The following is a 13,502-nucleotide window of genomic DNA, read 5'->3' on the forward strand; positions in this document are numbered from 1 at the left end:
TTGTATATCATCTCCATTTTAGTCCTCTAGTGAGTGTGTAGGGGGACTGTGTTGTATCAGATTTGGTTTTTGATCAATAGATGCTTATTATAAAACATTTGGCACATCACAGAAAAGTATAAGATGAAAATTAAAAACTTTCCATTTCTACCATAAAGATAGACAGGTGTTAATATTTGGGTATATTTTCTCTTTCCTCCACCACATATGTGTATGCATGGGTATGCTAAATACGAAACTGGAGTTGTTTTGCACAAGCAAGATACTGTTAAAGAGGACATTTTGGGTGCCCATATAATGAAATAAGAAAGCAATGAATGGACTGCCCGGGAGTAGAGTCCTAATGATATTACAAGGGTACATCATATTGCCATTTGCTTATTTTATTTGGAGGAAGAAGGAAAAAGGAAAGGAAGCGAGCATTTATTATGCACTGCCATGCCCTGGGTACTGTGGTGCTGGGAAGTGCTGTACACATCCAGAGGGGACCTGTGTGCTATGAGAAAGTGTAACCCACACGGCAGCCATCTCCCATACAACATGTTTGAAAAATAAGTTTTATTTTACACCTAATAACAGAGCATGTTGGAAAACTGGGCTCATGTCCCGGTGTAAATGGAGTTTAATTAAACTGACGGGTTGTTTTCCCCATTGCAATGGTACACACACTACTATTGTTTTAACCCACTTGAACACTCATGCACAGAGAACAACACTTTGAATGGAGAATACGTCATTCTTTGGTGCATAGGCGTCATATTTTAACAGTTGTCCTGTTTTCTTCAAATGCATGAAATCCAACTCTTTGTTGTTTTTGAACATTGAATCTAATCTCAAAATCCTAATTAAAGTCTATAACTGAATAAATTGCATTATTGGCTGAAATTTTCATTGGTTTGAAAGGTGGAACCTTGTTCTTTGAAGCCATGCTTCATCTCCTGAAAACCAAGGACTAAGTTTTGTTGCCCATAAAAATGCATTGGGGGTGAGGTAAAGTAGAAAAAAAATACACAAGAAATATATAGTCTTTATAAAAAATTTATTTTTTATTTTAAAAAATATTTTATTTATTTATTTGACAGAGATCACAAGTAGGCAGAGAGGTAGGCAGAGAGAGGCGGAAGCAGGCTCCCTGCTGAGCAGAGAGCCGGATGTGGGGCTTGATCCCAGGACCCTGAGATCATGACCTGAGCTGAAGGCAGAGGCTTAACTCACTGAGCCACCCAGGTGCCCCAAGAAATATATAGTTTTATAATATTGAATCTACTTTGGATCTTCATGACAATCAGTAGAGATTTCTTGGTCTTCTCTCAAGAGCAAAGGTATGGAATCTTTATTGAAGCTTGCTAGGCTGCAGTAAATTCTCTCTTGTGGGTATAAGTTAATTTTGCGTGCGTGGGGAATAACTTTTAAGAATGATAAATATTTTGTATAAACTTATCAAATCACTAAGTTGTACACCTGAAACTAACATTGTGTATCAACTATACTCAAATTAAAAAAAATTTTTTTAAAGAATAGTGAGAATTGGAGCCTGGGTGGCTCAGTGGGTTAAAGCCTCTGACTTCAGCTCAGGTCATGATCTTGGGGTCCTGGGATCAAGCCCCACACCCCACATTGGGCTCTCTGCTCAGCGGGGAGCCTGCTTCCTTCCCCTCTCTGCCTGCCTCTCTGCCTACTTGTGATCTCTCTCTGTCAAATAAATAAATAAAATCTTTAAAAATAAAAAGGACAGTGAATATTTACTCTAACGTCTTTAAAAACAAACCCCAGGGTTCATAAAACTTTATTCAGAAAATACAACCTAACTAAAAATAATAGCTTAATTATAGAATATGTTGGACAATTACATATTTCATATTAGTTCATATTCCTGATTTCTGCAGTTTATTTTTTTAAGGGATAAGGCTAAATATTTAGCTTTTTAATTAAAATTTCAGTAGGGACACATTGTCCTGAATTACTAAAACCTAGACACTAATTAAGTTTACCATTTTCATTCTTATTAGTCTTATTTATCATGTGAAGATGTCTTTTTACATTTTCTTTTTTTATTGAAAACTAGTTAACATACAGTATTGCATAGTTTCAAGCGTACGGCTTAGTGATTCAACAATTCCGTACCTTCTACAATAGGTATAGTCACCATCTGTGACCATATGTATTACAATATTATTGACCATATTCCCTAGGCTGTACTTTTCATCTCCATAACTTATTTTATAACTGGGAGTTTGTACTTCTTCATCACCTTTATCTAATGTCATCCACCTCCCCCCTCCACCTCTCCTCTGCAACCACTAGTCTCTATATTATTTAAGACTCTAGGTTTTTGTTTGTTGGTTTTTTTTTCAGATTCCACATGTGAGTGAAATCATATGCTATTTGTCTTTGTCTGACTTATTTCACTTAGCATTATGCCCTCTAGATCCATCCATGTTGTCACAGATGGCAGGAGCTCTTCCTTTTTTATGGCTGAGTAATATTCCATTACACATATGTGCGTGTATATATATGTATGTGTGTGTGTGCATATATATATAGGTATATACCTGTATATAGGTATATACCTGTACTTTAGGTATATACCTAAAATACATTCAGGAGTGTATGTGTGTGTGTATACTACCTCTTCTTTATCAGTCCATCTATCAATAGACACTTGGGCTGCTTTCATGTGGAGATATCGTTAGAGGCTCTAGGTACCTAAGTCTCCTTGTTCCTACAGTAAGTAGCTGTGGAAATTTGCTTCTATTCCATAGGACTGCTTTTTGTGGTCCTTCTATCATTGCCTGTAACTGATACCTTGTTTGCTTGCACAGCAACTCACACTTCTGTCATTGCTTCTTCTTGGCTTTGGGCTAGGGCTTGTGATTTCCAACTGTGCAGGGTTGTGTTTAAGAAGAAAAGGAGGAAGCTGATGGTGAACCATGTTATATGTTGGCTGCTGGGTCCCAGGCTGTGTGTTGCCTAGAAAGGAAACAGTGACTTCCCAGCATCACTGTTCTGCATGCTCAAAAGCCATTCCTGCTTCTATTTATTTTTTGTTTGTTACAATAATAATAACTTGTTTGTAACCAAAATGGAAGTGCTACAGAAATGTGTGATTTAAATTCAAAATCCCCTATTTTATCACCTCTGGGTATAACAACTCTTGAAGAATTTGGTAAACTTTTTTTTGATTTTTATGTAACTTTATAAACATATCTTATTTTACAGAAACAGGGCTACTCTAAAACTAAATATATTATTCTGATAGTTTTATTTTATTTTATTTTATTTTTTAAAAGATTTTATTTATTTGACAGACAGAGATCACAAGTAGGCAGAGAGGCAGGCAGAGAGAGAGGAAGGGAAGCAGGCTACCTGCCGAGCAGCGAGCCCGATGCGGGGCTCGATCCCAGGACCCTGAGATCATGACCCGAGCCTAAGGCAGAGGCTTAACCCACTGAGCCACCCAGGCGTCCCAATTCTGATAGCTTTTTAAAAGAATGTATCTTGATACTTTCTGTGACTGTGTATATAACATTTTTTTTTTTAAGTTTTAAGCTTAAATTTTGGGGGGCACTGGCCGAGGAGCCCAATACTGGGCTCCAACTCATGACCCTGAGATCAAGAGTTGGATGCCTGCTTAACCAACTGAGCCACCCAGGTGCTCCTATAATTTTTTTTTAAATAGCTTTCTGGTATTCTGCAATGTGGATATATATAAGTTTAGCCTACTTCCAATTAATGGGCATTCGAGATGTTATAAATACTTTGTATACAAATATTTATACATTTAGGATTGTATTTGTATCATTCTTCTGCCTAGGGTGAATTACTGAAAGTAGAATTGCTGGATCAGATGATGTATACATTTAAAATTTGGGATTATCTGCTGTAAATGTACCAGTTGGCCCTTGTTTTTCTTCCGCCCTCATCAAAGGCTGTTTCTGCATGTTTCCTGGTGTTTCCAAGCACAAATTGTGAGTCAGAAGTGTCAGAGGAGGTATTTTTGAGTTTCAGTTTTTAGTCAAAAAGGGAGACCTTGATTTCTTGGATGTAGAGGCAAGAAAGAGGAGAGATGGATACCTGTCTGTCGGTAAGAGAGGAAGGCAGAATCCAGAAAGGAGAAGAGAGGAACGGAAGAAAGAGAGGACACCAAGGGAAGCCCGAGTTTCCCACCAGAAGCAAATCCCTCCTGTGCCCTCATGTCTCTGCATGTGGCTCTTTGTAGCCTTGCCTGAGGGTCTTCCTAAATCCCACCTCCCTTCTCACCATTTCAGGTTTTCCACTTACCCCTGAGGAACTCTGGGGAACGAGGCCTCCCTCTTTCCATGAGGACATCAATCACAGGTCAACACTGAGTGAGAGAAACTAGGCCTTGTAGATCTAAGATATTGTAAGGCTCACAGAATTGCTGGGCAGGTGGGAACCAGCCTGTAGAAATGGTCTGGGACCAAGGGAAGCTGGGGAGGTAGGGCCACAGCCACGCTCCGAGTGGGCCCACCTGCCGCCTGGGCCACACCGCCCTGGGGACACAGGCCCGCCTCATGGGGGCAGTGATGATACTTTGGCCTTTCTGTTCTTACCAGCTGGTGGTGGACTTTGCCCCTCTTCTGCTCTTCTGCGTACATGGGGAATTCCCCAACACAGGAAGAGATCGTGTTCAGATGCTGACTGAAACGTGGATCGTTTCCAGCCTCTGTCCTCTATCCTGAGTAACCCCTTGAGCCTTCCTCCCCTGGGTCTTTGAGATCTCAGAGATGTACATGCAAATATATAGACACATCCAGGCTCACGCACTTGTCCACATACCCCTTTGTAAATCACTCCGTGTGCCCCCCTGATCAGGGGGCGTGCATGGCGGCACGAGGTTCTGAAGGTGTTGGGTCTGACCTCAGGGGTAGGGATTCTGGCAGACGGTTGGTTGTGCCATGTCTGCTGGTGGCCAGATAAGGATGATTTAGATGGAAATTAGATTTAGCTTGGAAGCTGTGACCCTTCAGCCAGAAGACCTGGGTAGGCTGACCAGTTAGATGGTTGGATTATTTGTGTCCAGCAGTCTGGAGGCCCAAATTCAAATTCCTTGAAGGGGTGACTTCAGGTAAAAGAGGACTGGATTGTGAGTGAAGAGACAGAGATTTTTACACTTGGTTCTGCCTGACACTGATAGGGACTGGGGACAAGTCACATGACTGTCTTAAATTGTCTTCTCATGTTTTATTATTATTATTATTTTTTATTTTCCATGTTTTCAGTGAGGGTTTGGATAAAGTCATTGTTTTTGTTTTTGTTTTTTTTTTTTAAAGTCATTGTTTTTGAATCAGACTACGCATCAGAAGAATTACCCAGATTGCGTACCTGAAGGTGTGCAGAATGTTAGGCCTCAACTCTAACCCATCCATCAGAATTTCCAAAAGGGGTCTTGGGGACTTGTTGAAAAGGCTTCCAAGTGATTCTGATAACACCACAGTTCTAGAATGCTGAAGAAATTTCCTTATCAGTTTTAATGTCTCGTGAAGTCTATTCAATCCAAAGTGGATGGTTCTAGAAAATTGGTCTTTTTTTTTTAAAGATTTTATTTATTTATTTGACAGAGAGAGAGAGATCACAAGTAGGCAGAGAGGCAGGCAGAGAGAGAGAGGAAGGGAAGCAGGCTCCCTGCTGAGCAGAGAGCCCAATGCGGGGCTCGATCCCGGGACTCTGGGATCATGACCTGAGCAGAGACTTTAACCGACTGAGCCACCCAGGCGCCCCTAGAAAATTGGTCTTATTTAGCATCTTCAACTTAATATTTTAGTCATCCCTGAGGGATAATATCACTTGAGCCTTCATCTCTCATACCTCTTCTTTTTTTTTACTATTAGCTCTTCTCTGAACGTAATAGGACGCCGGATTGTCTCATCCTCAGATTTTCTTTTTCTGCCTTCTGTGGCAAAGACTGCCAGCTTTATATCCAGTATCTCTCCTCTCCTTCTTCTTTGGTAACCAAAAAACCTGATATTTTTCTTGGGTGTAGTAATGTGCCGAGCCCAAAGATTCTGCTTCCCAGCCTCCCTTTCACCTGGCTATGGGGCCAGGCGCTTAAGCTTTAGTAGGCGAAAGGTGAAGTGTTCTGTGTGGGGCGTACGGGAACGTTCCAGAGACTGACTTGTATAGACAGTGCATCCTTTTGCTTTTTCTCTGTCTTCCTACCTGCTGTTTGGAACATGGACACAATGGCTGAAATCCGCTAGCCATCGTGGATCACGAGCTTGCCGCGGAGATGGAAGCCAGGCTGTAAGCATGCAGAGCATAAAGGAGGAGGAGTCCCACTCCCTCATGACCACGTGCCAGGATGCCACGATACCTCCCCTGGACTGCTTAGCTCCTCACTTGTTTCTTACCAGTTAAGAAAAATTATTTTGGGTTTTCATTCATGAGCAGCTGAACCCACCCTGACAGTCCTGCTGTGTGGAGGCCTCCGCATCTCTAGGTGACTGGCGCGGAGTAGGAGCTTCGTAAGTATTTAGCAGGTTCAACGCACAGTGTCACGGAAGCCTCCAGCTCCTCTGGCCTTTGCCTTTCCTGCATCGTATTAAATTACTCATAGACACCTTTTGGTCGCTCTGTCCCAGCCACCGAGAAGGGGGTTCCCACTCCTCTGTGCAGGGCTTTCGTGCCACAGGCTCAAATATTTTGACGGGTTTGTGGATAGGAGGCCTTTGAAATTCCAACTGCATGCATTGTTATTTCAAATGAAAATCCAAGGACCAAATGAAAATGCAAGGATTCACTTTTCTGAATCTACAGAAGAAATGGGAGGTGATTTTCAAATGATGTCAGGAAAGGCCACCATGGGATCTGTTGCTATCATCTGTAGGCTCTAGTTTTCCACAGTGCCTGCCAGGGACTCGATGTGAGGGGACCTTTTGGAAAGTGACTGTTCAGGAGCCCTGATTGCCAGCTCCTGGCAAGGGGGTCTGCCTTCTCAGTGGCAACCTCAGAGGTGGTCTTGGCCAGACCAGCTTGTCCCTGACTCACACGGAGCTTCGCTTCGTCGTCCAGGCTGACGCCCCTCCTCAGAGCCCGGGACAACACGCTGGTTTCCTGGAAGCGTTTAGGCCAAGACTCCGCTGTGAAGAAAATGATACTGTTTTTGCAAGTATGGCCTAATGGGAATGTGTTTAAAAGTCTTCCTTAACAGTAAAGCTCCTTTCCAAGAAATACGGGGTTAAAACAACAACAACAACAACAACAAGTTCCTTGTTAAGCAAAAGCCGGGAGATGAATGAACTCTTCACTGAGACCAAGGAGTTTCTTTCAAAACAGGTTTCATCGGCTGCATTGATTTGGGTGGCCTACCCCATTGTTGGTCCACTGAGAGTGGGGGCCAGAGGAAGACCCACGCCCCTTTGTGGGAAAAAGTGAATTCCATGGCAAACCCCAGTGGTTCAAGAGTGTTTGCTTCTCCTGGAAGTAATTATAGAACTACGCAGTCCCTGAAAGGCAACATCTGGCTGGCTGCAGACAGGCGGGCAAATACTTAGTCTATGTAGATGGAGGTGACGTTGCACAGAAGGAAGAGAAACAGCCTGAGAACGCGGCCGTGAGGTTTAGTGCCCATGTCTGGAGAGAGAGCCCTCTCTGCCCCGGGGCTGACATTTTCTCTTCTGCTGTGGGTTCCTCCTGCCCTTCTATAAGAGATGCACAGCCCAGAGCCCAGACACCCACCCACTCCCTTTCTGAGGCTTCTCTTGAGGAAAGGGGGCCTCCTACAGCTCCGGTTGGCACCCAGAGCTGAGATGGGTGTGCTGCCCGGGGAGCGCCCTGGGCCAGTGCTCCGCGGTCAGCCTTGACTTCCCAGCCGTTTCCATGCAGTCTGAGGTGTTGGTTGAGACTGTTAGACACGTCTCTTTCCTCCCAGTGCTTTCTCAGGGGGCCGTTTGCTCGTCCTCACCAGTCAAGTGCGGAAGAACCTGGGAGTTCTGCAGCGTGCCTCCCAGCTCAGTTTGAAGGGGCCCAGCTTTGGACCTCTTGAAATTCCAGCCCCTCTTTCCTTTTCTTTTCTTTTTTTTTTTTTTATTTCTTTATTTGACAGACAGAAATCATAAGTAGGTAGAGAGAGAGGAGGAAGCAGGCTCCCCGCTCAGCAGAGAGCCCGATGCGGGGCTCGATCCCAGGACCCTGGGATCATGACCTGAGCCGAAGGCAGAGGCTTCAACCCACTGAGCCACCCAGGCAATTTTGCATCTACCAGCTCACCAGCTGAACGGCAATATCATTGACTTATGAACATGAAGTGTTTTTCAGTTTTAATAGAACGTGCAGTATTTTGAAGTGAATGCATTTTTTTTTAAAGGATTTTTTTTATTCATTTGACAGACAGAGATCACAAGTAAGCAGAGAGACGGGCAGAGAGCCCAATGCGAGGCTTGATTCCCAGGACCCTGGGATCATGACCTGAGCCGAAGGCAGAGGCTTTAACCCACTGAGCCACCCAGGCACCCCGAAGAATGCAGTTCTAATAAATCCAATGAACCAGTCCGGGATTTTCAGAGACCAGGTTTCTATGAGAGCTACGGTCATGATATTTAGAGGGACTTCTGGGGAAATCTGGGCCCTTACAGCAGGTTTTTGCAGATGGAGCATTTTCACATAGAAATGCTTCCGGTGGCAGTTTTGTTCAGACATTCTGCTGTTTTGACCTCTTGGCTGTGGTCTTGCAGAACCCGAGACAGTGGTCTTAGAAGCCTGGGTTTGATTTCTTTCTGGTCTCTTCAGGTTTCAAGCACCTGAGGAAGGCTTAGAGAAGACCAGATTTCTGTCAAGTCAAGAGGTCATTGAATAAATCCCTGGAGGAATTCAGGAAGGGCATCCTGCTTTTGAATAAATAGTCTGTTAGGTAACATGGATGAAATGCTTTGAGAGGGGGCTCAAGGACTGTTTGTCTGGATTTGAGGGGTTACAAGAGCTGAGAGTCCTCAGAGCCCTGAGACCCCCAGATTTCCACCTCTGCTTGCTTGCTGAGACAAGGCCTCAGTTTCCTTACCCGTAAAATGATGCGGCCTGCCTCCCGGTCTTTTTTATGCGCATCAGTAAAGTTGTGTGGTGTTGGTGCTTTCCAAACTGTAAAGTGTTGTATCCGTGTTAGTTACCAAGTTTGGGCCTTTGTTCTTTCCTTCCCCCAGCCCCTGACCTCTGGGGTCAGCGGCAACATCAGTACCACTGCTTCCACCATCTCTGGGGCGGGCTTTCTTTCTCGCACCCAGGCTGGCGTGTCTCACTTCCCTGGGTCACGGACTTGCAGCGGCCATTTGGCCCTGCTTCTGATTTGGGAAATGTGACCTTGCTTTTCCTGCTCCCAGCTAGGGCTTTCCTCTTCTAAAATTCTCCTATTCAGACTCTGTCATGGTTCTCTGTTTCTGCAGCATTCTCTCCTCTGTCATGTACAGTCTTCAGCTCTTTCTGTTTAAGGGTGGGTGGTGAGCTCAGTTAGTGGGGAGGGGAGAAGAGATGTGGGGTAGGGATGGTGAGAAGGTGGCTTATTTATTTATTCATTTATTTATTTATTTAAGATTTTATTTATTTATTTGACAGAGGGAGAGGGAGATCACAAGTAGGCAGAGAGGCAGGCAGAGAGAGAGAGGGAGAAGCAGGCTCCCTGTTGAGCAGAGAGCCCTGATGCGGGGCTCGATCCCAGGAACCTGGGATCATGACCTGAGCCGAAGGCAGAGGCTTTAACCTACTGAGCCACCCAGGTGCCCGGAGAAGATGGCTTATTAATCTGACTTTTTTGGTGTTTTCTCCACGTTCCCCTCCCCCAGCCCAGATGCTGCCCCCTTCCCCAGGGTTTTGAGAAGGCCTGAAAGCCCTTAGAAGGCCTTGGCCTTATTTAACCCTGTGGGGCCGCATTTCACATTTAATACAAATGCTTTTCATTCATTCAGTACAGATTTGCCAACTGCCGTATTTATAGCTTTGCACCAGACCCTACATTAACCCTGAAGATGTGGTGGTAGCCTTAGCAAGGAGATCAAAGCAAAGATCCTGCTCTTGGCAGCTTGTATTTAGGTGGGGGAGATCCTCTGGAGGAGAAGCCAGTAAACACAAAAGAAGGCTTATCAGTGGGTGATAAGAGTTCAGAAGGACAATCTGGTGAGATAAGGTGGGTTGTGAGGATGTTGGGGGGTGGGGAGAATACTACTTTATGGGGATGGTCTTTTCTATGAGATGGCCAACAAGAAGTTGAGGCCAGAAGGAGAGTGGCTATCTGGGGGAAGAGCATTGGGAAAAGGAGACAGGATACAGGGACATCATGGCCCTTCAGAGTGTTCTGGGAACAGCAAGGGGGATTGGCGAGGGGAGCGTCTTCGAAGAGGTGGTAGGGTTGCAGTGCAGAGCACGCTGGCTTTTGCAGTCATCTTCAGGCTTTTGTTGTGATGGCAGTGGAGTGGGAAGCCACTGAAGGATTTCAAGAAGGAAGGAGGTGGACAGCCTAGACCTCTCTGTGGAATTACAGAAAGCCCAGGACTTCCTGTGGACTTGTTCTGCAGCCACTGCCAAGGGACTGGGGCTTAGTGACCAAGGCAGGGCCTTGAAGGTGGGAGCAACAGGCCTAGAGTGAGTACCAGGAAACCAGGTGGTGGCCGGTTTTAAAAACATCTTCTAAAATGCCTACTAGGACATGAGAACACAGTGAGAGAGTCACATGGAGGTGCTGTGTGAATCCAGAAGATTATTAACGTGCGTATTGGGCTGATGGTTGGTTAGTTATGTGGTGCCTTGAGGACAGTCTGAAGCCAATGCTCTTTCTTGCATTCATTTATACATCAAAAGATTGACTACTTCCCAAACAGCTACTTGGTGCTTCTGTACTAACTGATACTAGGATTCATTGTCTCATTTCTGGTCGGCTGGCAGGACATGTGGAGGGTTGGGCCTCCTATCTTTCTGACGGTAGGTAGAATTGGTAGCCGTTGGATCATTTGACTACTGATGGTAGAGCCCTGTCATTTGCCCCTGCTGTTTGGAGTGGGGGCTGCCAGCATGGCCTCCTCCTGGCACGAGGAGTTTCAAGACATTTGGCAGCAAGAACTAAGGTTTAGTGTTTATAGGAGGTCTTTTTTTTTTTTATTTATTTCTTTTATTTATTCTTTTATTTTTAGATTTTATTTATTTCTTTGACAGAAATCACAAGTAGGCAGAGGCAGAGAGGCAGGCAGAGAGAGAGAGAGGAGGAAGCAGGCTCCCTGCTGAGCAGAGAACCTGATGTGGGGCTCCATCCCATGACCCTGGGATTATGACCTGAGCCAAAGGCAGAGGCTTTAACCCACTGAGCCACCCAGGCGCCCCATAGGAGGTCTTGACTCACTTGTTGTAATTTAGCCAACGCTGGGATCTATTATTTATTTTTTTAAGCAAAGATGAGCAAATATTTTCTTTGTTTTTAGAAAAAAAAATTCGCATCTGCTCTCTTTTCTGAATTGCTTCTAGTCTCACCACCCAAAAACATCTTCAAGGAAATAATTGTGAAAAGGCGGCCTAGTGTGGCTGAGCTCTCATCAGAAACCTCATTCGAGTCACGCACAGCCTTTTTGCTACTGAAAACACCGGTCCCTTTGGATGATATCTAAATTTCTAAGTTCAGATAAGGGGTTTTGACAGTGAGTTCCGTGTCTGAAAGTATTCTTTTTTTTTTTAAAGATTTTATTTATTTATTTGACAGACAGAGATCACAAGTAGGCAGAGAGACAGTCTGGCAGAGAGAGAGAGAGGAGGCAGGCTCCCTGCTGAGCAGAGAGCCCGACGCGGGGCTCCATCCAGGACCCTGGGATCATGACCCGAGCCAAAGGCAGCGGCTTAACCCACTGAGCCACCCAGGCGCCCCTCTGAAAGTATTCTTACTTGTTTCGTTTCTTCAGAAGGCTAGGAGCCGCGAGGGTGGGGTGGGAGTTAAGTGGCCTGCTTAAGAATGTGTGTGGTGCTGAGATCTTACAGCAGGTGGGATACTCAGAAAGAAAATAGTTCATCCCAAGTTGTTTCCCCAGAGCAACTGAGGACAGAACACTCCCTGCTCTGTGTTTATTTTGGTAAAGGGAAGCAGAGTCGGGTTCCCTGGGGCCCCAAATGTCAGGGATGGGGAACACATACGTTCGTAAGCTGCACTCATTTCCTTCAACAGAGACCTTGATCTTGAGTGCCCCCCTCAGAGATAAAGATCTCTTTTCTCAAATGGGGACCGTCCAGTCGTTCCCTTTAGGCTCTCAGAACTGATTCTTCAGAAAGGAGACGTTCAAGCCCCAAAGCCAAGTTTGGGCGGTCTTCCCAGGGCTGGACTTCTGGAGGCACTTTCCCTGGACCAGTCAGCACAGGCGGGGTGTACTTCTTCAGGAGGGGTATGCTCTCGAAATTGCCGTTCAGCCCCCAGCTGTAGGTCACTGTGTGCATTCACCGAGGGCCATTAGGAATCAAACACTGGACAGATTCAAGGGCAGCCCTGCCCTCCAGGAGCTGGCAGTCTGTAACGGGGAGGAGGAGAAGTGAGAGGGCGATCGCAGTGAGGGGGCCCAGGCAGCACTGGGACATGTGTGGGGAAGGGTGGACAGGGGACGAAAGGCGGGAAACCTGGGGGAGTCGGGAAGGTGAGGCCTGTGAAGAGTAGGGGTTGCCAGGCAAGCTCGTGGGAGCCATGGAGACCCTCAGTCCCGCATGGGGGCATCTCAGGTAGCCCCAAGATTGTCAGGGACTCGGTCTTGGTACACCATGCTAAGGAGAGAATAAAAAAATACCAAGGAGTATGTTTATCCTCAGTGTAAAGGAAGAAACCATTGAATAATTTTTAAGCCCAAGTACGAATGAGTGGACAGATTTGAAAAGGTCACACTTGAAGAGATCAGGGTCATGTGGGGAACGGGTTGGAGGAAAACAAGAAGGTTTTTGGCTGAGAGAGAATTTAGGAAACTTTTGCTGACATGCAGGTGAGAAATGGAGCAAATGAAGACGCCAGCACAGGAACAGGGGAGAACAGCTGAGATGCTCTAGGAGGCAGGTCGGCAAGAAGGAGTCACTGACTAGTGTGGTACCTAAGGGAGAGGAAGAATCTAGGATGCTTCCAGGTTGCTGGGGGCTGGGGGCAGAGTTGACATTAGTGCCATGTCCTGTGCTTAGTCAAGAATTTTAAGAAAGGATCGAATGGTCCCAGGACCATTAGCGCTGTTAGACTGAAGAGTAGGCACCGCTCTGAGTTGAGTCTAACTGGGGAGTTGTTTTCCTTTTTTTTTTTTTTTAAAGATTTTATTTATTTATTTGAAGGAGAGAGAGATAGTGAGACAGAGCGCAAGAGGGGGTAGGGTCAGAAGGAGAAGCAGACTCCCCATTAAGCAGGGAGACTGATGCGGGACTCAATCCCAGGACTCCAGGGTCATGACCTGAGTCTAAGTCAGTCCTCTAACCAACTGAGCCACCCAGGAGCCCAGGAGTTCTTTTTCTTATGAGAAACATGTAGAGACATCCCAGTAAGATGTTGTTTGGTCTGA

General features: G+C 45.4%; 1 protein-coding gene across 1 annotated transcript in view; it reads left to right on the forward strand.

Moving 5' to 3' along the window:
• The window catches only part of CGNL1 (cingulin like 1), a 161,840-nt gene that overhangs the window by 20,378 nt on the left and 127,960 nt on the right, over nt 1–13,502 (forward strand). The gene's annotated exons all lie outside the window — the stretch shown is intronic.

This window comes from Mustela erminea, chromosome 5 (assembly GCF_009829155.1).
Source record: "Mustela erminea isolate mMusErm1 chromosome 5, mMusErm1.Pri, whole genome shotgun sequence".
Taxonomy (NCBI): Eukaryota; Metazoa; Chordata; class Mammalia; order Carnivora; family Mustelidae; genus Mustela; species Mustela erminea.